This window comes from Chinchilla lanigera, unplaced genomic scaffold (assembly GCF_000276665.1).
Source record: "Chinchilla lanigera isolate Chin_1 unplaced genomic scaffold, ChiLan1.0 scaffold00004, whole genome shotgun sequence".
In the NCBI taxonomy this organism is placed as follows: Eukaryota; Metazoa; Chordata; class Mammalia; order Rodentia; family Chinchillidae; genus Chinchilla; species Chinchilla lanigera.
The window spans coordinates 32,452,517-32,472,455 of NW_004955405.1; the positions used below are offsets into that span (position 1 = coordinate 32,452,517).

Genomic DNA, 19,939 nt, shown 5'->3' on the forward strand with positions numbered 1-19,939 from the left:
TTCCCATGTAAAGTAGACATATGTTTTATTCATGAGCTGAAAAATGAGAAACAAATGTATAGAAAGATATCCTAGGATATGCTGGGCAGGAAGTGCATAGATCATATCTGGAGGCTTCAGCATATCTGTTGCCTTTGAACAGGTGAGACTTCTAAGGAATAAATCCACCAAGATGGAAGGCTTGGAGACAATGGAAGACCAGGGGGCAAGTTTTAATGGAGATTTCTCCGGAGCACAGAATTTCTGGATCCAACTAGCAGGTACCAGTGATCCTAATGTGGGATGCATGATGTGTCTGCCATGGCGCCATCTGAGGAGCTACACTCCTTCGCTCCCTGTGATGCTCTGCTTCACAGCCCATCTCGAGATTCCAGAGTCCTGACATGTGATCCTCTTTTGGGTCCATGCCTCTCTCTCCTTCCAGGCACATAAACCTGGAGCAGAAACACAGAGAGACGAATGCAGCCAGAGTTAAGTTATAGCATGGAGATGCCTAAAAGGAAGGGTTAGAAGCACCTGCTATGGACCCTCCATCTCAGTTGCTCCCAGAGTGTAAATATTTTGGTGACTACCCTGTGAACTGGGCACTGCCCTAAGTTCTGGAGACAGAGCAACAAACAAGGATGACAGTCTCTCTGGTCCCAAGCATGGAATATGCAGTCCAACAAGGAAGACTGATGACCCAGAAGTAAACAAGGTACTTACGGACTCCACAAGTGCTGTGAAAAGAGCAAGCAGGGTGGTGAGATGGAGACCAGCTGGGGAGGCTGCTTCAGATGGAGTGGTCCATGCATCTAGTCAGTTTCTGTTGCTTGCCATCCTCCTGACAGACTCATAGAATGAAACAGAATTCATCAGGCTCTGTCATAGACTGGAAACAATGTCTGCTGGATTGTGAGTTCTTCTTGCTTCTTTCTTTGGCTTTCTATTTGAGACAGTATCTTGCCGTATAGTTTAGGCTGGCCTTGAACTGACGGCAGTCCTCCTGTCAGCCTCCAGAGTGCTGTGATTACAAGTGTGTCCACCACGCCTGGTGCCTTTCTTGTTCTAATTCCATTTGTCCAGAAAATATCTTGATAATTAATTTGATTTACCAAGAAAAGAAATCTAGAGGGTATATTAACATGCACAGACCATTCTAGGGAGAAGGTGTTTTAGAGAGCAGATGGAAGTTTTCTTGCCACTGCTTAATAATAAGAGAGCTTTCCGGTACAAACCTGACTCGTCCTGGGTCTGGGCAGTATGAGTCAGTGCTCCCAGGGTCTGATGTCATCGCTGGCTGACACGATGGCTCCAGACAGACACAACTGAGAGGCTAGAGTTCGTACTGCGGTAACACAGCAAGGTACCGTAGCCCATGGCACCTGGCTTGGGGCGTCTGGATGTCTTAGTCATCATCTTTGAATGCTAAAGGCTGATTCTGAAACCCTCTAAGCCTCGTGGTATTAATGAGGAAAAGTGGGCCAGATGAAGTGAGGGGACCCCAAAAGACTGCCAGTAGTCATGTAATTACACAGTATTTGGTACCTGTCTAGGACTCAGATTGAAAACTCAGACACAGCTTGGGTCAAGAATATGAATATTTTCATTTGGGGGCCTTGGCAGTGAATTCCAGCTACTTTACTCATGGAAGTAAATCATGGAAGACAAATCATTTTTCAGTTCAGTGCAAGCTGGGTGATGGGGTGGAAAGAGTAGGTTTGAGTCAAATGGTGAAGGGTCCTGAATGTCTTGCTGTAGGGTATAGATTTACCCTTAGCAAATGGGAGCCTTTGAAGACTTTGGAGCAAAGGAAGTGAGGCGATCAGACCAGTGTTTCAAGGAGTCAAACTGTATGGGAAGGAGAAGGAACTGATGGTACCAGAGCAGCATTAGAGTGTATAAAACAGTCTCAGGTAAGAGATGATAAAGGTTTGGGTTGGGTGTGGGGAATGGAAGGGAAGAAATACATTTAGAAGACATCACAGTGATATTAATAGGTCTTGGGGGAATGAGAAGAGGGAGGGAGCTAGTTTTGTAGCAGAAAATATCCCCCCCCCCCCGCTATTCTGTTAGTTGCCCAGGTAACAGTTCCTGTTACAAGTTCCTGTTTCTTCCGTCTCTTAGAAACAGCTGGTCGCTGTGATACACAGCTGGTCACTATGACGTATATGGTAAGAACCAACAAAAGACAGCCAAGTACTCTGCCTCTGTACCTCCCCTTTCAACTCCATAAAAACCTCTCTCCCTGGGCCTTTGGGGCCTGATATTTTGGGAACAGTCCCAATCAGTGCTCGTGGATGTAAAATAAATCTGCTTCCAAATCCTGGGTGTCCTTTCAGGGTTTCTGCTTGCCGCTGCAGTTTGGTGGTGATCAGGTGGATGAAGAGAAGGAGGACCAAAGAAGCCAAGGTGGGAGTGCGGTAAACTGGACAGAGGTGTGGTGGATGCAGCTGTAGCTTAGTTTACTCCCAGGCATCTGTGGACCACATACCTAGCTGTGTAGCCCTGGACCTACTAAACACAGCTCGCAAAGCAGCCTCTAACACTGCACAGTTTCTTAAAATCCCACTGAGAACCAATAATAGAAATGAGAGAAGCAGGACAGAGACAATTTAAGCAAAGAGAAATTGCTTGGGGGATGCACAGCAGAAAGAGGAAGGACGGAAGAAGAAGTGCAAGAGGGAACAGGTGAAAGCAAGACCAAAATAAACAAGGGTAAGAGTAACCACATGGGAAGAAAGGGGGGAAAAAAGATGTGAAAACATGGAGGGGAAGGACATGGGAAATGGAAGATTCGAGGGTGCAAAGTACATTTCTGTCAGTAGGGTGGGACTGTCCAGCATTTCCTCCCTACCACTCTCTTTGAAGGACTTGCCTTAGTTATGCTTGTGCGAAAGGGATTACATGAAAAGAAGCGTGCCTGGAAGTGGATAACGGCCTCATGGCTCACTTGACATTCACCAATCACCTTTAAAAAGGCTGCTCCCGCCTTGAAAAAATCCCTTGGGAAAATATGGAAGGTACATGAGAGGCACATATATCAAACCTCCTCCTGGTATTTTTCTTTATCGTCTTCCTCCTCACCTTCCTTTGGGTTTGCTGGGTCAAAAGGGCAGAACTTCCTGTCTGAATTTTAAAGCCTCTGTCGCCTTGATTTTGTTCCCGGCTCAATGGAGATGAAGACAAACAATTGTGCCTTGTGAGCAGTCACAGAGTGTTGAAAAGACTCTGAGTGCTTTTTCGAAAACCTGTCTCAGGGAAAATTCCCAGTGAGGGAGAGAAGGAGGGTCAACTCCATCTGAGAAAGAGGAGTTCCAATTGCTCTGAAAATCTCATTTTCCAAGTCAACTCAGAAAAGGTTTTTAAAGAAAAAAAAAAAGTCTAACATGATGTGGAAGAAAAGTTGATTGCAAAGGGAAAAACAACCTACCACAGAACAAAAGATCCTAAGCAACTAATTTATTTTTTTGAGGTTTCTGGTCAAATTGACACATAGTGCTGTGCAGGTATACTGTGTGCCCAGCTATGTGTGTGCTGCCTGTGTGCAAATCTACCACCAGGCCTACTCTTCTGATTCATAGCAATTTTACTGTGGAAAATCAGAGGGGGCAATATCTCTTGGGATTCCACTCTCAGGACAGAGGTTACCTCTCCTACTCTAAAGGTTGATATTGAACAAGAAAAATTCAGACAGTATCAGTCCTATGGAGATCAATCCTCATATTCCTTTGGCTGGCTGTGGAGGGATCATTACTGGTCACGGTGATGCCCTTCTCTTTGTTCTTACCCCAAGCAACTTGAAATATTGTGTTCATCATAAATAAATAATGGAGTGCTCATTGTATGTCAACCAGTGGTGCTACCATTGGCGTGAATTTTCTTTTTTACAAGGCATTTAACCTTTTTTTGAGACTCAGCTTTCTCATCTCTAAGTTGAGAATTACACCCCTGATGTGAAGTGTACATGAGCTGGCATGTGTGAGTTTTCTTTGTGGATTCTGAGCATACTATGCCAAAGGGATTGTGTTGTTCACTGTTTCTGTCTTTGAGGTTGACCTCTAACACACCTACCAGCTTGGATGAGCTGCCATTGTTTAGTAAATCTCCACACGAAGCCATAGTAGCCAGAGGGCCGCAGCTCTTTACAACCCCATGTTGAGCTCCTGAGTCCCCTTCATCTGAGCTGTAGCCTGGTGACACCAGGAGACTCAGCAGAGGTAACATTTTGTCCACACAGAGAAGCTACATTCAGAGATGCTCAAAATGTAAAATCATCAGAGCTGAGCTCTCAGCTTCACCCCAGTGACTCCTCACGTTAGTAACAAATGGTCCACGGATCAGGACAGAGAGGAGCAAACTTTTAGACAGTATCCGCGTCAAGCTGCAAATGTTTCTGTCAGTCTCTATAGCACACCACGCACCAGAGATGACAGCAATAACTGTGTTGCCCACGAATGAGAACTCACAAAGTAGAGGATACTTTTTAAGATCCACAAACCTCTGTTCATTTTTACGAAGCCCGTTGCACACTGAAAAATGGAATTCACATCAAAAAGTGTTTTTGCCATCTTTCTACAGTCTTAAGAATTATTTTGAGGATCGGGGAAGACAAAGTCAGACAGACAGGCTTGAACATTTGTGCTCTATTTTCTAGCTGTGTGCCAGACACATTATACACCTTGGCGTCCTCATCTATGAAATGGGGAAATGATATTCACATTGCAAAATTGTTAGGATGATTTGAGACCAAACACATAAAGAACTCAGAGTTATGACTAATAGGAGCTCAATAAACAATAACTATTTTCAGTTATAGAGAGAAATTATGGTTTTTTGACTCAGCTTTCTCATCTCTAAGTTGAGAGTACCTGCTACTACCATTCTTTGTTGCTGTTGCTGTTGTCACTGTTGTTGTCTTGAGGAAGGGTCTTTCTATGTAGTCACTGAGTAGTCCAGACTGGCCTTGAACTCATGGTGATCCTCCTGCCTCAGCCACCCTAGTGCTGGGTTTATAGGCATGCACCAACATGCCCAACTCTAACATTTCATACCATGTTTTATAGCATAGCACAATTTTTCCTGCACTGGAGTAATGTCTGGGAATATTTTAGACAGAAAGAAAAAAAAAATTTAGCAGCTGATTGAAATTGAAAGTTGCCCCAAATTAGATAAGCATAAATGTATATCTAAACTCCTATGCAACTATAAAACAAACTGAATTTAAGAAGCAAAACAATTCAGAATAATAGCAAGAATGTGAGAGATGGTGTTTGGATTAGCACTGTCCCCAGGCACTACAGCCATGACCTCCCCAGTAACCAGCTTTATTTTTCCAGTGACCCTACCCCGTCTTGTTTGTACAGCATTCTGTGATGCCATGTGGCTTTCTCAGCTGTCACTTAGGAGTCAAGTCTGCCCATGTTCCTTTCTCATTAGCCTTAGATAATTACAGTGGCACCATTTAATGCCAAGAGGACAATGAATACAAACAGACTTGGACCATGAATCCAAACAGACCATGGACATCTGGTGTGGTCCCTGTTTATGGGATCAATGAACCCAAGTGATCCAAGATAGACTAACAGTAACTTTTTAAGGCTATCACTGAAATATATACACAAAATCACCAAATTTTAGAATGATCTCTACAAACTCTCAGGCAAGCAGGGATCTACAGACCTCACTTTAGGACTACTGATGTGATCATCAGGCCTACGAGCTTTGCCAGTACACCAGCAGGGTTCAAATCCAGCTCTCCACATGGTATGTGTGTCAGATCTTGAAGGAGTTCACTCATTCAGTCATTCAACAAAGAAGCATTTGCCGTGAGCCTGGTACTTTTCTGGATATTGGGGATACAAGAAAAACAAAGTTTCTGCCCTTCTACAGCTGACATTCTAGAATCTAGTGAGATAAACCGCTTCAAGTCCTCCCCAAATCAAAGCTTCTATACCTCTAAGATGGGGATAACAATGGGGGTAATAGTTGGCCTAACTGGAGAACTGCTGGGGGTGTCCAGAGGGTGTGCCGGATTTCCCACTTTGTCCCTGTGGCTCCCCTTGCTGTGAGCCTGGGAAGCTGATCTGTGAGGATGATCTGACCCAGGCTTTCTCACTCTTCAGCTTTTATTGGCTCCAGCCGTCAGGCCTGGTGCAGTGGACAACACAAGGAGGGAGAGTGGGACTGGACACCTCTTCCCCAGGACACTAGACCACTGGGGACAGTGATCACTTAACTCTACTGATGGTCACAGCTCCTCCTCCTGCAGCTTCAGTTCTTCTAGGAAACCTTCATGTGCAGAGGTTACCACACCAGCTGCTGCTGGCTCCTGGTGTCATGATGATCTCTTCCTGGTTTCTTTCCACCCCGCCCCATATCTTTGTAAATGGTGGCCCTTAACCCTTTTTCAGTTGGATGGGTCACTGATTTGCTTCTGGGACTCTGACTGTGAATCACACAGAAAGCACGAATGTCATTCACAGCCTTAAATGTGAAAGAAGGCTCATAGAATCTGTTTTTGTTGAGTAAAATTAAATCTGTCTTCAGTCTCTGGTTCCCTTGGGTTCCCCAGGAAATCCCAAGCTCACTGTCTTCTCTAAGGTCTTGCTAGAATATGGAATTCTACTCTCTTTTTCTGTTTGGCGATGAGGATCGACCCAGGTTCTTGTGCTCATGCTAAACACACCCTCTACCAATGAGTTGTGATGCACTCCACCTGCTAGTTTCCTCTTTGTCCAAGCCTGTTGGTGGATTAAGCCACAGGTCACACGCAGTATCTTCTCTAAAGGGACACCTTTATCCTGTTGCCATTCATCTTAGAGACCTAATGTGTTAATCAGAGTTCCATTGCTATAACAAATACCTGAGATAAACAACTTGATGTTGGAAAGGTCTCTTGGCTCAGGCATTCAGAGGTTTCAGTCCATAGTCACTGGGCTCCATTGCTCCAGGACCTATAGTGAGGCAGAGCATCGTGGCGGTGAGCATGTGATGCAGTGAAGCCGCTCATCTCATGGTGGACAAGAGGCAAAGACAGGCAAATGGAATGAGAACAAAACATAGCCTTCAAAGCCATGCCCTACTGACTTACTTCCTCCAGCTAAACCCCACCTCCTAGACTGTCCTCCAGCTTCCAACAGCACCTTCCACTGGGCCAAGCTCTTAACTCATAAGCTTTTGGGGATATTTTGTATCCAAACTGTGATACCTCAGTGAAGGCTTCTGGGAAGGTTTGGGTGGAAAAGGAGATTTCAGGCATCTCAGCCAAGGCCTAGTGTAGCCAGGTTCACATAGCTCTGCACATGCTTAGTAGAGCACACACACACATACACACACATACACACACACACTCACTGGCAAGTGAAGCCAGGTTCTGTTCCCTTCCCTCAGGGGATGATTCTTTCTCCCACTCACACCCCTTAGAGGTCTCACTCCAGGTACCTCACCCTCTAAACCTGACAGGGTCTCTTCTCCCACCCGTCAAAACCACGGGCCATGAGGTGTGATGGAAAATGACAGTACATCTTTGTTTAAAAACATTTATAACAGTAAAAGACATATTGTCATTAGTCCCCCTCAAAATTCACCTCCTTGCTCTGAACACATTTATCTCATTGTTCTTGCCCTTTCTGAAGCAGTTCTGGAAATTCTCTTTCTTGTGTGTCTTTAGTGTGCTGTTGTGGCTGCCTCAGCGCCCTAGTCAATTTAAACCATTGACCTTTCACAGTCATGTTGACATTGAGGAAGAGCTAAAAGTTGCACAGTGCCAACCCAGTGAGTAAGGCGGATGAGGACACACTGACATTTTTAAGAGTCCCCCTTTCCACTGAACGGCACTTGACGGCAGCATGTACTGCTAGTTTGGATCATCCCTTCTAACGACACTTATGAAAGGACTTCCAGAACTGCTTCCGAATGCGGCAAGAATGATGGGATGAGTGTGTTAGAAGGAACAAGGAGTATTCTGAGGGGGATTAATGACAGTGTGCCTTCTCCATAACAAATACTTAAAATGTAAACATTGGAGATATATTTTGATCAGCCCTTGTACAGCATGCCCCTGAACAGGAGTGTGGCTCAGTGACATGGTGACACGTGTGCATGGTGTCGGGGCTGCTGGGTGGCAGAGGCTCTGGAAAGACTAACCAGGGAGAGCTGCTGGGACAGCACAGCGAGCACACCCTCTGCTCGGCTGTCTAATATGCATCACAGATGGGGAACTTAAACCTCAGAGCTTCATTCTCACAGCTCCGAGGCTGAAAGCCCAAGGTCAAAGTGAAAGCAGCTTGGTCTCTTTGGAAGCCTCACTCCTTGGTTTTCAGGGAACAGGGCCTAACTTCCCCTCATTTTAAATTCTGCATGAACCCACCCCAAATCCTTTCTGACCTGTGCTGTCTCTTCAATATAGAGGACTTGCCTCGGTCTCTCTCTCTCCTCTCTGTTCCCTTCCTCACACCTTTTTCCTCCATAAGACTCAGGATAAACTCGTTCGAAACTTAGCTTCTGTATGGAAAACAAGCAGGGAAGTTGCCTTCAGTGGCCTTTGGGTCTGGGACCCTTGTCTCCTTATGTGAAGACTGATGTGTCAACCCTCCTGGCTATTGGGCTGGGGAGGAGGAAACGCAGTGAGAAAACCAACTTCTTGAAGATTTAATCTGCCAGACACAGAAAGACAGCAACACTGTGCCGAACAAAGAAAATTCAACAATGTGGGCCATCGCCACGATTACTACTGTAGCTGTGTCTGTCACTGCAACCACAGGAAAAGCAGTGCTCAGAGTCCACGGTCTGAGACAAAAAGCACCAAGAAGCTCGTATGTAAATAACACCGTCCCACAGAACTTTCCGCTTCACAGGAAGTTTCCTATGCTGTCCAAGGAGGTAGCCAATCATCGAGCACTTGAGATATGGCCAGTGCAATTGACAAACAGATTTTAAAATTTATTTAGTCTTACATTTAAATGGAAATTCAGAGGCTGGGGATTTAGCTCAGCCGCAAAAAGCGCCTGCCTGGCAAGCGCAAGGTCATGAGTTCGGTTCCCGGTACCGGAAAAGAAAAGAAAAAAAAAAAGGAAATTCACCTATATTCAAGATTATTGTGCAACTCAGATTTATAAAACTTTTGTAGCAGCTGGCAATAGAGATTCCTCCCAAATGATATATCAATGTCCTCTTCATTTCCTAGCCATGGCTTGGGCCTAGTTTTGCTTCTTAACCCACTCCAAAATCCGAGGCAATTCATCTCTACACACATGCAAAAAAGGGCTATAACATCATTCGGAAGCCCTGGGTGGATTTTTGCTTTCGTTCCGAGTTCACTCTGCAGAGGGGAAACATCGTGAAGTGATGCTGTCCTCCTTGGACTTTGGTTGGCAGCACTCCCTTGGCTAAGTTTTATGGGGCATCTCAAATACATATATCTAAGTGGAATTAAAATTGACACTGCTTTCATGCATCGATGGGTGCAGGCTTTCATGCCACCCCCTGCCAGGCCCTCTGAGACCCCTCCAGATGCAGACACCCTGGAAAATGTACATTCTGTCCACGCCCAGCTGCCAAGCACCATGAAGTCCTCCGAGCACAATTAGGATTTTTTACTGGATGCCTTCATAATGTGCCCGCTGGAAATGTGTACCTTGGCACGACCGGGCCTCCAGGCTCCCGTCACCTTCTTACTGCAACTGGAATTGGCATTGCAGCCCTGGAAAATGGGCACCCCTCGTCTTTACATCTGCATGAATCAGCCTGTTCTGTGGAGGCAGGGCTGCTGCCGACGATGCCTGCAGACATAACAGCAGCTGCTCTTCTCGCGGCGGACTTTTCCCAGGGGCTGGACTGGGGCCGAGAATCCCTGCTTGTGCTGCTGTAATTTTTCCTCTCCTCACTCTCAGCCTTTTCCAGATCCTATAATTTCTTTGGAGCCATGCGTTTTCAAGTGGCTCATTCACACACCTTCACCAATGCTCTCATGTAACGTGTGTGTCTGCATGTGCCCTAAGGCGTGCTCGGCAGCGATGCGGAGCTGACGAAATCCGATGGTGTCTCTGTTTTAAACACATCTCTGACTTCCCATCGCTCACAGGACCTTCGAGCTCATTCGTCCTGATAAAAAAAGCCCTCTGTGGTCCAGTCCGTGTGGGCAGTGACAACCTCATCCCCTTCTGTTCCATGGTGGCCTGCGGTGCGTCCAAAAAACCCTGATAATTCACTCCTCCAAGTGTTTGCCCGCCGTGTTTCCCGTGCTCAGAGACCCTTCTCTCCCTTGTCCACAGGGCACCATCTCTCCCTGACACTCCGGCCACCAGGTAGCTGCTCCCTGTAGCTTTTTTTTCCCTTCTTCTCTCTCGGAGTTATCCCCTCTCCCACACTCTTTTGGTCCTGTCTGTCTCCCGTATTTCTTAGGTTTCACTTGTTTTCCTGTGTCATATTTTGTTTCCTCACCCATCTTCCTCCACTATTGGACTGTGAGAGCCTTGTGAGCTAGGGCTGTGTCTTTTTTTTTTTTCTGAACTTCCAGAACCAGCCCTACTGCCCTGCTCATAACCATCAATCAAGAGCCATTGTGAATTAAATTGAAATGAGTAGAAAAGGCATCGGAAATGATGAGAAGGTCGGGTGTTTCACACGCTACATTTTTCTCTCCTCGACACAGAACCAACCTCAATGTACTCAGCTTTGGATATCATTCGTATTTGTTCATTTAAAGGAAAGCATGCCAGTGACCTAAGAAATACCTTATGTCAGAGCTCAACGAGCAAAACAAGGAGGTAGAGAGGGAGGAAGAGAAGGAAGGAAAAAAAGTAAACACATGTGGAAATGTTTATTCAGGGCCTAGTCTGTGGGCTCCAGCTCCACATGACAAGCTGGATCCACTCACATCCTTCCACTCGGCTGCACTCAGCTTGGTCCTCTACAGGGGCTCCCTCTTCCTCTTCCCACCTGCTTTGGTATGAATTGAATGCTTGGGTCCCCTCAAAAGTCATAGCTCAAAGCCCTAATTCCACTGGGGTGATGTTAGGAGAACACTTTGTGAGGTAATTAGGTTTGTTCGAAGTCATGATAGTGGTGTCCTCATCATGGGATTTGTGTTAGTGTTTTTATAAGAAGAGACACCATATTTCCATCACCCTTTCTCTCTCTGAGCTCACGTGTACCTTGAAGAAGTCATGAAGAGCACATAGTAATATGGCAGCCTACTACAATCCCAGAAGAGAGTGTTCACCAAGAACTGAGTCTGCCAACACTCTGATTATAGACTTTGCAGCCACCAGAAAACTGTGAGACATAAATGTTTGCTATTTAGGCCATCTGGTCTATGGTATTTTGTTGTAGTCACCCAGGCGGACCAAGATGTGCTTTCCTCCACGCTACTCTCCACTCAGCAGCCACAACCAACTCACACACCAAACCATTTTGCCTTAATATCCTTACTGATTTCCATCTTACATGACCCATTTTTCCTGTGTACAAAGACCTTCTGTGAGCAGGCTGCCTCCTCCTTTGTAAAATGGTGTCTTCGCCCTCTCCCTCTCCCTTACATTCCAGTCATATCACCTTCTTTCAGTCCATCACAAGCTAAGATCCTGGATGTCTTTGCCCAAATGACCTTCCCGCAGCTCTCCTTGACCTGAGACCCCCTTAGCCACTGTGTCTGAAGTCATTCCAGTTACTTCTCATCATGTTTCCTGTTTTGCTTCCTATATTGCCATATTTAGGACCTGGTACACCTCCTTGTCTGTTCACTTATTTCCTATGTTCTTGTTCTTCATTGCGAAGAAGAATCTGGCCTCTTTTGCTCACTGCTCTGTCCCTGGCTCCTTGACTAGGCCTGGCTCAGTCCCTGCTCAACAATGATCAATTACTGAGTGGCCAGACGCGCCTGGCACCGGCTAGATGTGGCCACAAACAGTATTTTCATCTCCAAAATGGTTTCCTGTAGCAATTAGTAGGGAGTTGCCAATGATTTCCAGGATTTTGACATACCTGGGGTGAGTTCATTCATAATTAGTTTCTTTGAAGTAGAAGTGAGTCAGAGAGTGGATGATATCATGCTCAAAGTCCACATCAAAGTGTTCATGGATGAACGCAAGGGCAGCAAAATCCCATGCAACCTTGAGCTGGAAGGTGCAGGAAGCTGGGACGTGAGGGGACGTAAGATGTGGACAGCATCTTGTGGGGTCCACACTCCAGCTCCCACCCACTCCACCTCCCATATGCTGATAATCTGTGCTCAGTGTTGCCCACCTTGAAAGCATGCTTAGCCTCGCCTGCCTCCCCGCTTCTGCACTGGGAAGACAGATGGAGTTTCCAAAGCACCAAACAGCGCAGAAGCAAAGTGTTTTTAGGAGAGCACTCTCGGAGGGAATGTGGAGTTTTCTCTAGCTTTAGAAAGAACGCTAGGCTTGGAATCAGAGATGTAGGTTGGAGCTCAGGAACTCTGTGACTTTGGACAGGACATTTAGCCGTGTCCAATCTATTTTCCCTTCTGTAGTGCTCTTCTATCTATAGCCAAGGTTGTTCTAAGAGTGGGAATTGGAATGGTTCTGTAAAACTGTAAGGCTCCATGTATTGGAGATTGTTTCTATAAATATAGTGAAGATCCAGGTCCAGTGGAATTGGGGAATGACAGAATTTTAGGAACTATTCATTTAAACCCTTTTCCTTGGTGTGTGTGTGTGTGTGTGTGTGTGTGTGTGTGTGTGTGTTTTATAATTTACATGTGTTATAAGGTCCCTGCTCCTGGTTGCTCCCATCCACTTGAGGTGAGAACACAAATACACACGTGGAAAGCTGACACTCAAGTGAAGGATCAAATGAGTCTCTTGGACAAATGCTGCCGGAGTTTGGGATGGTGGCCAAGGATATTGTAGTACCTTCTAACCCACCTTCTTGCACATGGTCCACTCACTATAGTGGCTCCAGACACATATGCCAACAAGATGTAAAATAGATAAGCAGTTAGGGAGGCGGGGCTTGGAGCCAGACTGCTTGGGTTCAAACCTCCAGTGTGCTACCTACCTAGCAGCTATTTTGGCATTTTATAAACTGAGGTGAAATACCAAGTCTCAGGGTTGGTTTGAGGATTAAATGAGTTTGTGTATTCAAAACACTCAGCATCCTTTCAGGCACTTTGTATGTATTCTGACCCAATCAGTGGTCTTCCCCACATTTTTCAAGAGGTCTATCTTCCTATAAAACAGTTTGACTCTGCTTCCTAGACTTGCAAGTACTGTTCTTTTTTTCATTTCCTTTGAACCTTTATTAGAATTTGTTTGCTGTCTCTTGGCACAGTCTACTGAGGAGGTCACAGTATCCTTCCCTGCTCTTGGATGTCAAGACTTGTATATTTGACTCACACATTTTGCAGATCCCAAACAGGCCCCGTGCCCACACCAGGTATTTAGGAAACATTGGTTGAATGAATGGTGCGGTCCAAAACTGCATCACAAAAGTGAGAGTTCCACTGTGTCCTGAAGGAAAAGCACGCTTTTAAAAATCATTATTATTAGGTGAGTGTGGTAGTTCACGTCCATAATCCCAGCTACTTAGGAGGCTGAGGAAGGAGGATTACAAATTCAAGGCCAGGCTGGGCAATTTAGCAAGATCCTGTCTCAAAGTAAAATGTCAAAAGGGACTGAGAATGTATCTCCATGTGAGACCCTGGCTTCAATCCTCAGGACCACAAATATACATTTGTTTTGATTGTAGTGTACTGATTAAGAGCACACATCTTATAGCCAGCATACCTGAGATAATCGCAGCTCTAACATTTACAAGCTTTATAATTTGTGGCAAATAACCTCTCTGTCCCTCAGTTTTCTTCCTTACTAAATAGGGAGAATAAAAGTCTTTCTTTGCAGCATTGTACTGTGAGAATGATCGCATGAATTTCATGGAATCCTTAGCACTCGGTAAGCACTCAGTGAACAATAGCGATGTAATAAATGCTTCTTCCATGAAATCCAGCATACAGTAAGAAGTGGAAGAGTTCCTTCACCCCCACCCTAGTCATCCCACCCCCAGAGACAGAGCCACTGCTCTTGCTTTAGTGACTATATTTCTAGAAGTTTTATGAATTGTTACACAAACAATCACACCACCTGTGCTACTCTGCAAGCTCTTTGTTCCACACACCCATGTGTTATACTTACCTGTCTGTGTCAATGCATAGTGACTGCCGAGCACTGTGGTTTATGGATCCATGGTAACTAAATGCCTCAGCACCAGAGTGGAGGCCACTAGGTTTTTCCAGCTGCTCACCATTATGTGTGTGATGCAGGAACATCTCAGATAGGCACAATCACACACTGTGACTGCAGCTGTGAATCCAGGCCTGCGCATGGCCCTGAGACCACAGTTCTGAAACTCTTTGTCCTGGTGTGCAAGGACCTTGTCGTAATCCTGGGCCTTCCCAGGTTGCCACCATTGATCCTCATATGGTCTTTTCATGTCTTCTCTGTGTTTGACAATTAATGAACACAAAATCGAGTTTTAAAATTTCATAATTACTTCTTTGTTGCTCTGCGGAAAAATAGTAACAATTACCCTCAAGGAATAGGAGTTAACTAGGCAAAGAATAGGGTGAAGAACTGCCGTGTTAGGGAAGCAGAGCAAGCGCCATGAGAGGTGGTCATAAGAAAGCTGAGGGTCCATCTCAGTCAATTTCTTCATTGCTGAGACAAAATATCCAGCATCCACAAATTAAAGGAGGAAAGGTTTATTTGGTGCATGATTTTCAAAGGATTCAGTCCGTACTTAGCTGGCTCCAAGGCAGAAATGGCAGGGTGCAAGTGTCTGGTGGAGGAAAGCTGCTCTCATCATGGTGGTCAGGAAGCAGGAAGAGAATGGAGGAGCTGGGAAGGGAGATGTGCTCTTCCAGGTCAATGCCCCCAGTCACCCACCTCCAACGTGGTCCCACATCCTATCAGCACACTCAGCTGTTGAGTCCATTAGTGGATTAATGCATTGATGAGTATAGCGCCCCCATGATCCAGTCACCTTCCAAGAGCATGAGAATTTGGGGGGACAATCTAGATCTAAACCATAACAAGAGCCTAGACTAACTTGAGAAAATCTTTATTGAAGTTATGGATCAAAAAGTAAAATCTGAGACCTAGGAGCAAAGCTAAGTTGCTAGGATCTTATACCAGGCCATAGAACGAATCACATAACTATTACTGAAAATGTGTCACTGCACACAGCTCATTACCCAGAGCTAGCCATTTGATCCTGTTTAATCCCACACCACCACAATCAAAGAGAACCAGAAGAGTAATCTCATCACAGGCTAAAATTAATGGGCAAATATTACTACTACCCATCTCTTTTCCAATCTAAAATCTTGCTTCTGAGAAAATTTCATGACAACAAGTAGAGAAGGGTCAAATGATGTCGCCACAGCCAATGTCAACTGAAATTACTGGGCTAAAGATAGGGATTGAACAGACTCAGGGTTCAATGGGTCAAATATGATTTTAATAATGGCCCCAGATTGGGTGGAATGAGGTAGAAAAACATGATGAAACTTTTGGAATAGGTGAAAACCTGTTAAAAAATATTTTTATATCAGCTGCTTGCTCCTTGCTCCTTCCCTTTCTCTTTTTTTTTCAGGAGTCCCCTAGACCTTCCCTGGGGTTTATGTACAGTTCATTTAGGCTTTAGAAGGTTCCAGATTCAAGAAGTTTCTGAAGATAGAATATAATGACAGTAAGGATGATCATAAGAGGAATGATAGTGAACTCCCCAGTAACACTTTTTATGTGCCATTGCCATCCACATATGAGCTCATTCGTCCTTACACCAACCCCATAAGCAGGCATTTTCACTAGTTACATCGGACAAATGAGGAAACAGCCACACAAAGGTTAAATAACTTGCCTCAAGTTTACTCAGGATTAGAAGCCAGGCAGTAAGATTCCAAAGATGGGTATGATTGCTAGGGCAATTGGTAGAAGAAATGTTCTAGAACATTCTTCTCCTCCAATCTACAACCCCTAGGGGCCCTAATTTGCCATTTTAAAAACCTCTGTATTCTAATAAAAATTGTCTAGCCCTAACTCATGCCCCATTAATTTTAGCCAGGATTCAATCCAGAGGAAGGGCACCAAAGGGCCAGCACATGGGCCAAGCAGTTCCTTTAATAGGCTTGACCTGAAATCTTGACACAAAAATCAATCATGCTGTCACCTGGTTGAGGGCCTGCTTTGTTTCTGCTAACTACTCTGCCTTCATTGTCACTCAGACTTCCTTGATGTTTGTTTTTTCCTTTTTTTAAAAAAAAAACTCTGAATATGTCTGTAATTTCACCATGAAGAATGATGGTAATTTCACATTCCTGTGCCTTTAAGTGTAATGAATACTCACTTCAGGCTGAACAGAATTGCTCATCCAATTAGGGTTCATGATGATGAGCATTCTTGCACTTTTGTAATGACTTTCATCTGAGACCCTCAGAACATTTTAAAAACATTCATCAAGCCTCATGAGGCCTCTGTGAAGCCGAGCCGGGCAAGGGGAAAGTACAAAGATGAAAATCACCAATGTGCCATGGACGTGATATAAGTGGAAGTCATACCGCCACTGGATGTTTTCCATTTTCATCTTTTTAATGCAAAGAGGATCAGAGAACATTAGAGCCAGAGAGTGATGTGGCTTTTCTGTAGCCTTTCTTCTCTGGTTAAAGGCCTCTGCTTGCATTCCTGTGGAATGTACGCCTAGATTGGATCCTATGTCTAGAGTGGATCCCATCCCTAGACCAGATCCTACCCCTGAACTGGGTCCAACCCCTACATGGAAGAGCAATGTGGCCCCCTGTACAAAGCCAAAGAATCAGATAATCCAGAGGGTTTAGGGTAGGTGGAGCTTAACCACTGTTGTTTGGGGAAGAAACCGGATCCCATCCCTAGGCTGGATCCTACTCATAGAATGGATCCTACCCTTAGCCTGTAGGAGAAGCCTTTTCTTGGAGCCTGGAGTCACTATCCACTCCCCTTCCTTTGGGGAGGAGGAGGGCTGGCTTGTTCCCAGGATGGTCTAGCCATGCCAGTCACATGAGAGGAAAGAGTAAGAAATTCTACACCTGATCCCAGGTGATGGGTTGCATTAAAACTTGCTAATAAATATAAGAAAAGGACTGCTTATCAGTAGCAGTGGAAATGATGGTGATGGCCCAGAATCACATGGGTGGGGTAATACCTTTGCTCTCTGATGGTTCAATGGACCCAAAGTTGGTTTCATACTCAAAACTGAAAATGTTGTATCAAACTACCTTCAGGATATCTGTATAGGTGTAGTATTAGTCACTTTCCATCACTGGGAGGTAATGTCTAACATTCACAACTGAAGGCAGAAAGATTTATTTTGGCTTACAGTTTTAGTTCATGGTCAGCTCCAAGGCAGAAAGGACATGGTGAAAGGGCTTGGGTGAAGGAAAACTATTCAAGCCAGGAAGGAGAGAGAGGCAGATGGGGGTGGGGGGAGGGAGAGAGAAGAGAGAGAGAGAACTAGGAACAAGAATATGCAATTCCAGATTGTGCAACCAGTGACCTGCCTCCAGTCAGGCCCCAGCTTCTAACAGCAAGTTAGCTATGAACTCATCAGTGATCGCTGGACTAACCCCACAATGATCATAATGCTCCTATGACCCAGTCACATAAAATGGTGGACATTTTGAATACAAAGCATGCAAATATATATGAAGCATAAATGAATTTTTTGTGTTTGGGTCCCTTTCACAAGGTAACTCATTAAGTATATGCAAATATTCCAAAATAAGAAAAGAAAGAGACCCAAAATCTGAAACACTTCTGGTCCTGAGCATTTTGGGTAGGGGATACTTAACCTATAATATAGTACCTTGACTAATCCCAGACAGAACCTCCTGCTTCATGTACTTATGTTGTGGCCCCAACTCTGTTCTGTATATAACCCACTTTACCTTAGCAAAAGGGAGGGGCAGTTTGAGAGTTCCTGGGAGGTTAGGACTGCCTAGCTATGGGACTCTTGTGCACAAGAGAAGGAAGGGGGCTGAAACATTGGAAGCAGCACCCCAGTAGAAAAGGGCAGATGATGGCTATTACAAACCTTGACCCAGGAGCTGGGGAGGTCAGGTCAGGTTTTTATGATGAGGGGCATAAGAATCTAGAAAACTAGGTCAATATCTAAGATGAGGGTCAAGGTCAAGGGCAGAGGCTAGGAACATAATAAGAGGTAGAAGCTCCTAAATAGACCACCAGAACAGGTCTATGGGAAGTAGGCCAAAGTTCTTCCACATGGAAGAGCAATGTGGCCCCGTGTAGAAAGCCAAAGAAGCATATAATCAAGAGGGCTTGGCATAGGTGGGGCTTAACCACTGTTGTTTGGGGGGAATTCTTAAGTTGGTTCTATTCAGTCTTCAATTGTGGGAGTGAAGGACTTTTCCTTCCATGGCATTACCTTGCCAAGTGCCCAAGCGTGCCACCCTTCTTGGGTTATAAGCACTGTGAAACATTGCGCTTTGAGTTGACCTCATATGAGGTAAGTCCAACTGTGACATAGCCAAGGCTGGGGGAGCTCATAGTTGTCATTCTTGCTAAATGGTCAGTGAGAAAAATGCCAACAGCTGTCCTAGGAAGTCCTCACCAGGATTCAAAGGATAAAGCGTAGCACGGCCTCTGGGCATGAGTGATGTGCGGTCGTATGAATGGATCCCGGATGGTCTGTGGACGCTGAATCTGCCCTGGAATCCTTTCAAATCTTATCTGTCATCAGTTTTTCTTTCCCTTCGGCTCTCTCTGATTCTTGAAGCTCAAAGGATGTGGCTGGTGAGGAATTCTGCTCTTACTTATGACATTCCTACCAAATGTTTTGCCTTTTCCCCTCTCTGAATGAACTTAAATTTGAAAATTAAAAGTTAGGAAAAGTCATTTCCCAGCTGTTTGCGGTTGTAACACCCTTTCTCAGAGCCAGTCAGCACAGAGGAGCCCAACTACCATAACAGGAGTAGGAACCTGGGGAGGCACAGGACAGAAAGAAAATCTCAGGGTTGGAGGAAAGCACTGGCTGGTACAACGGAAGGATGGTAAGGGTCTTCCTCTCACTCATCTAACTCCTGAGCAGGGCTGCTGCAGAGTTAGTTGGCTGTCTTGCTGGGGTGGAGACACTATCCAGGTGGCTCTTGGCAGGTCCCCTGGGTTTCTATAGAGTGTCCCAGGGTGACTGCAGGGGTGAGGGTGCCTCTCATCAAACACAGCTAAGGGAGTAGAGTTGCAGAGAGATCTGAGAGCAATGGCCACTCCATGGGGCCCAGGGACACACGAGGAAGGGGGAGGCTGGCGAATTTCTCCCAGCCTGCCTATATTTTCTTCCAGCAGAGGGGCCCACACAGTCACCAGGTGAGCAGACGGTGTGAGAAGCTGAGGTTCCCATTCAAAATGAGGTGGGGCACCACTTCTCTGGGCCCAGCCAGGACCCTGGGTTCAGGGCGACACAGCCTGGGCAAACCAGGATTCCTCCAGCATGGAACCAAATTGCTTCTGCTGCTTTTTTGTGCCCTTGAGGATAGAGAGAAATGGACTGTGCTGTGCCTCTATCTCATAATTTCCCAGGTTCTAAGTTCAAAGATGAAGTATTAACTTTGCACAGGAAGTCCTTCTATTTATGGAACACTGTGGTTTACATAATTCTAATGCTTAGACTTTATCTGTAGGCAGAAAAACAATGGATTCCCTCATCTGGAATGCTTTTGTATGAAATGAAGCATCTATGCAGACCCTGGTTCTTGTCCAAATTAACTGAATTGGCTGAACTGGGTTAAGTGGAAGGTACTGGGGTGACCAGGATTCTTGTGAAATGCACCTGGCTTCTGTCTGGACCTGACACCTGTCTCAAACTTATGTTGTCAGGCAGCTGTGAGTGGGAAACTCTTCTGATTTATATAAAAACCCATGATTCCAAGTGCCTGAATATCTATGCTGTTGAT

The 19,939-nt window shown here is 45.2% G+C and overlaps 2 long non-coding RNA genes across 2 annotated transcripts in view; one reads left to right on the top strand and one right to left on the bottom strand.

The window, feature by feature from the left end:
- LOC102008492 overlaps positions 1 to 19,939 on the bottom strand; it is a 22,494-nt gene continuing 2,555 nt past the window's right edge. The window contains exons 3-4 of the long non-coding RNA XR_259420.1: positions 706 to 831; positions 1 to 434 (exon numbers count right to left, since the gene is read on the bottom strand). This is a non-coding gene — a long non-coding RNA (uncharacterized LOC102008492). The remainder of the gene's footprint in view (positions 435 to 705; positions 832 to 19,939) is intronic.
- The window catches only part of LOC102008179, a 21,921-nt gene continuing 16,946 nt past the window's right edge, over positions 14,965 to 19,939 (top strand). The window contains exon 1 of the long non-coding RNA XR_001235728.1: positions 14,965 to 18,782. This is a non-coding gene — a long non-coding RNA (uncharacterized LOC102008179). The remainder of the gene's footprint in view (positions 18,783 to 19,939) is intronic.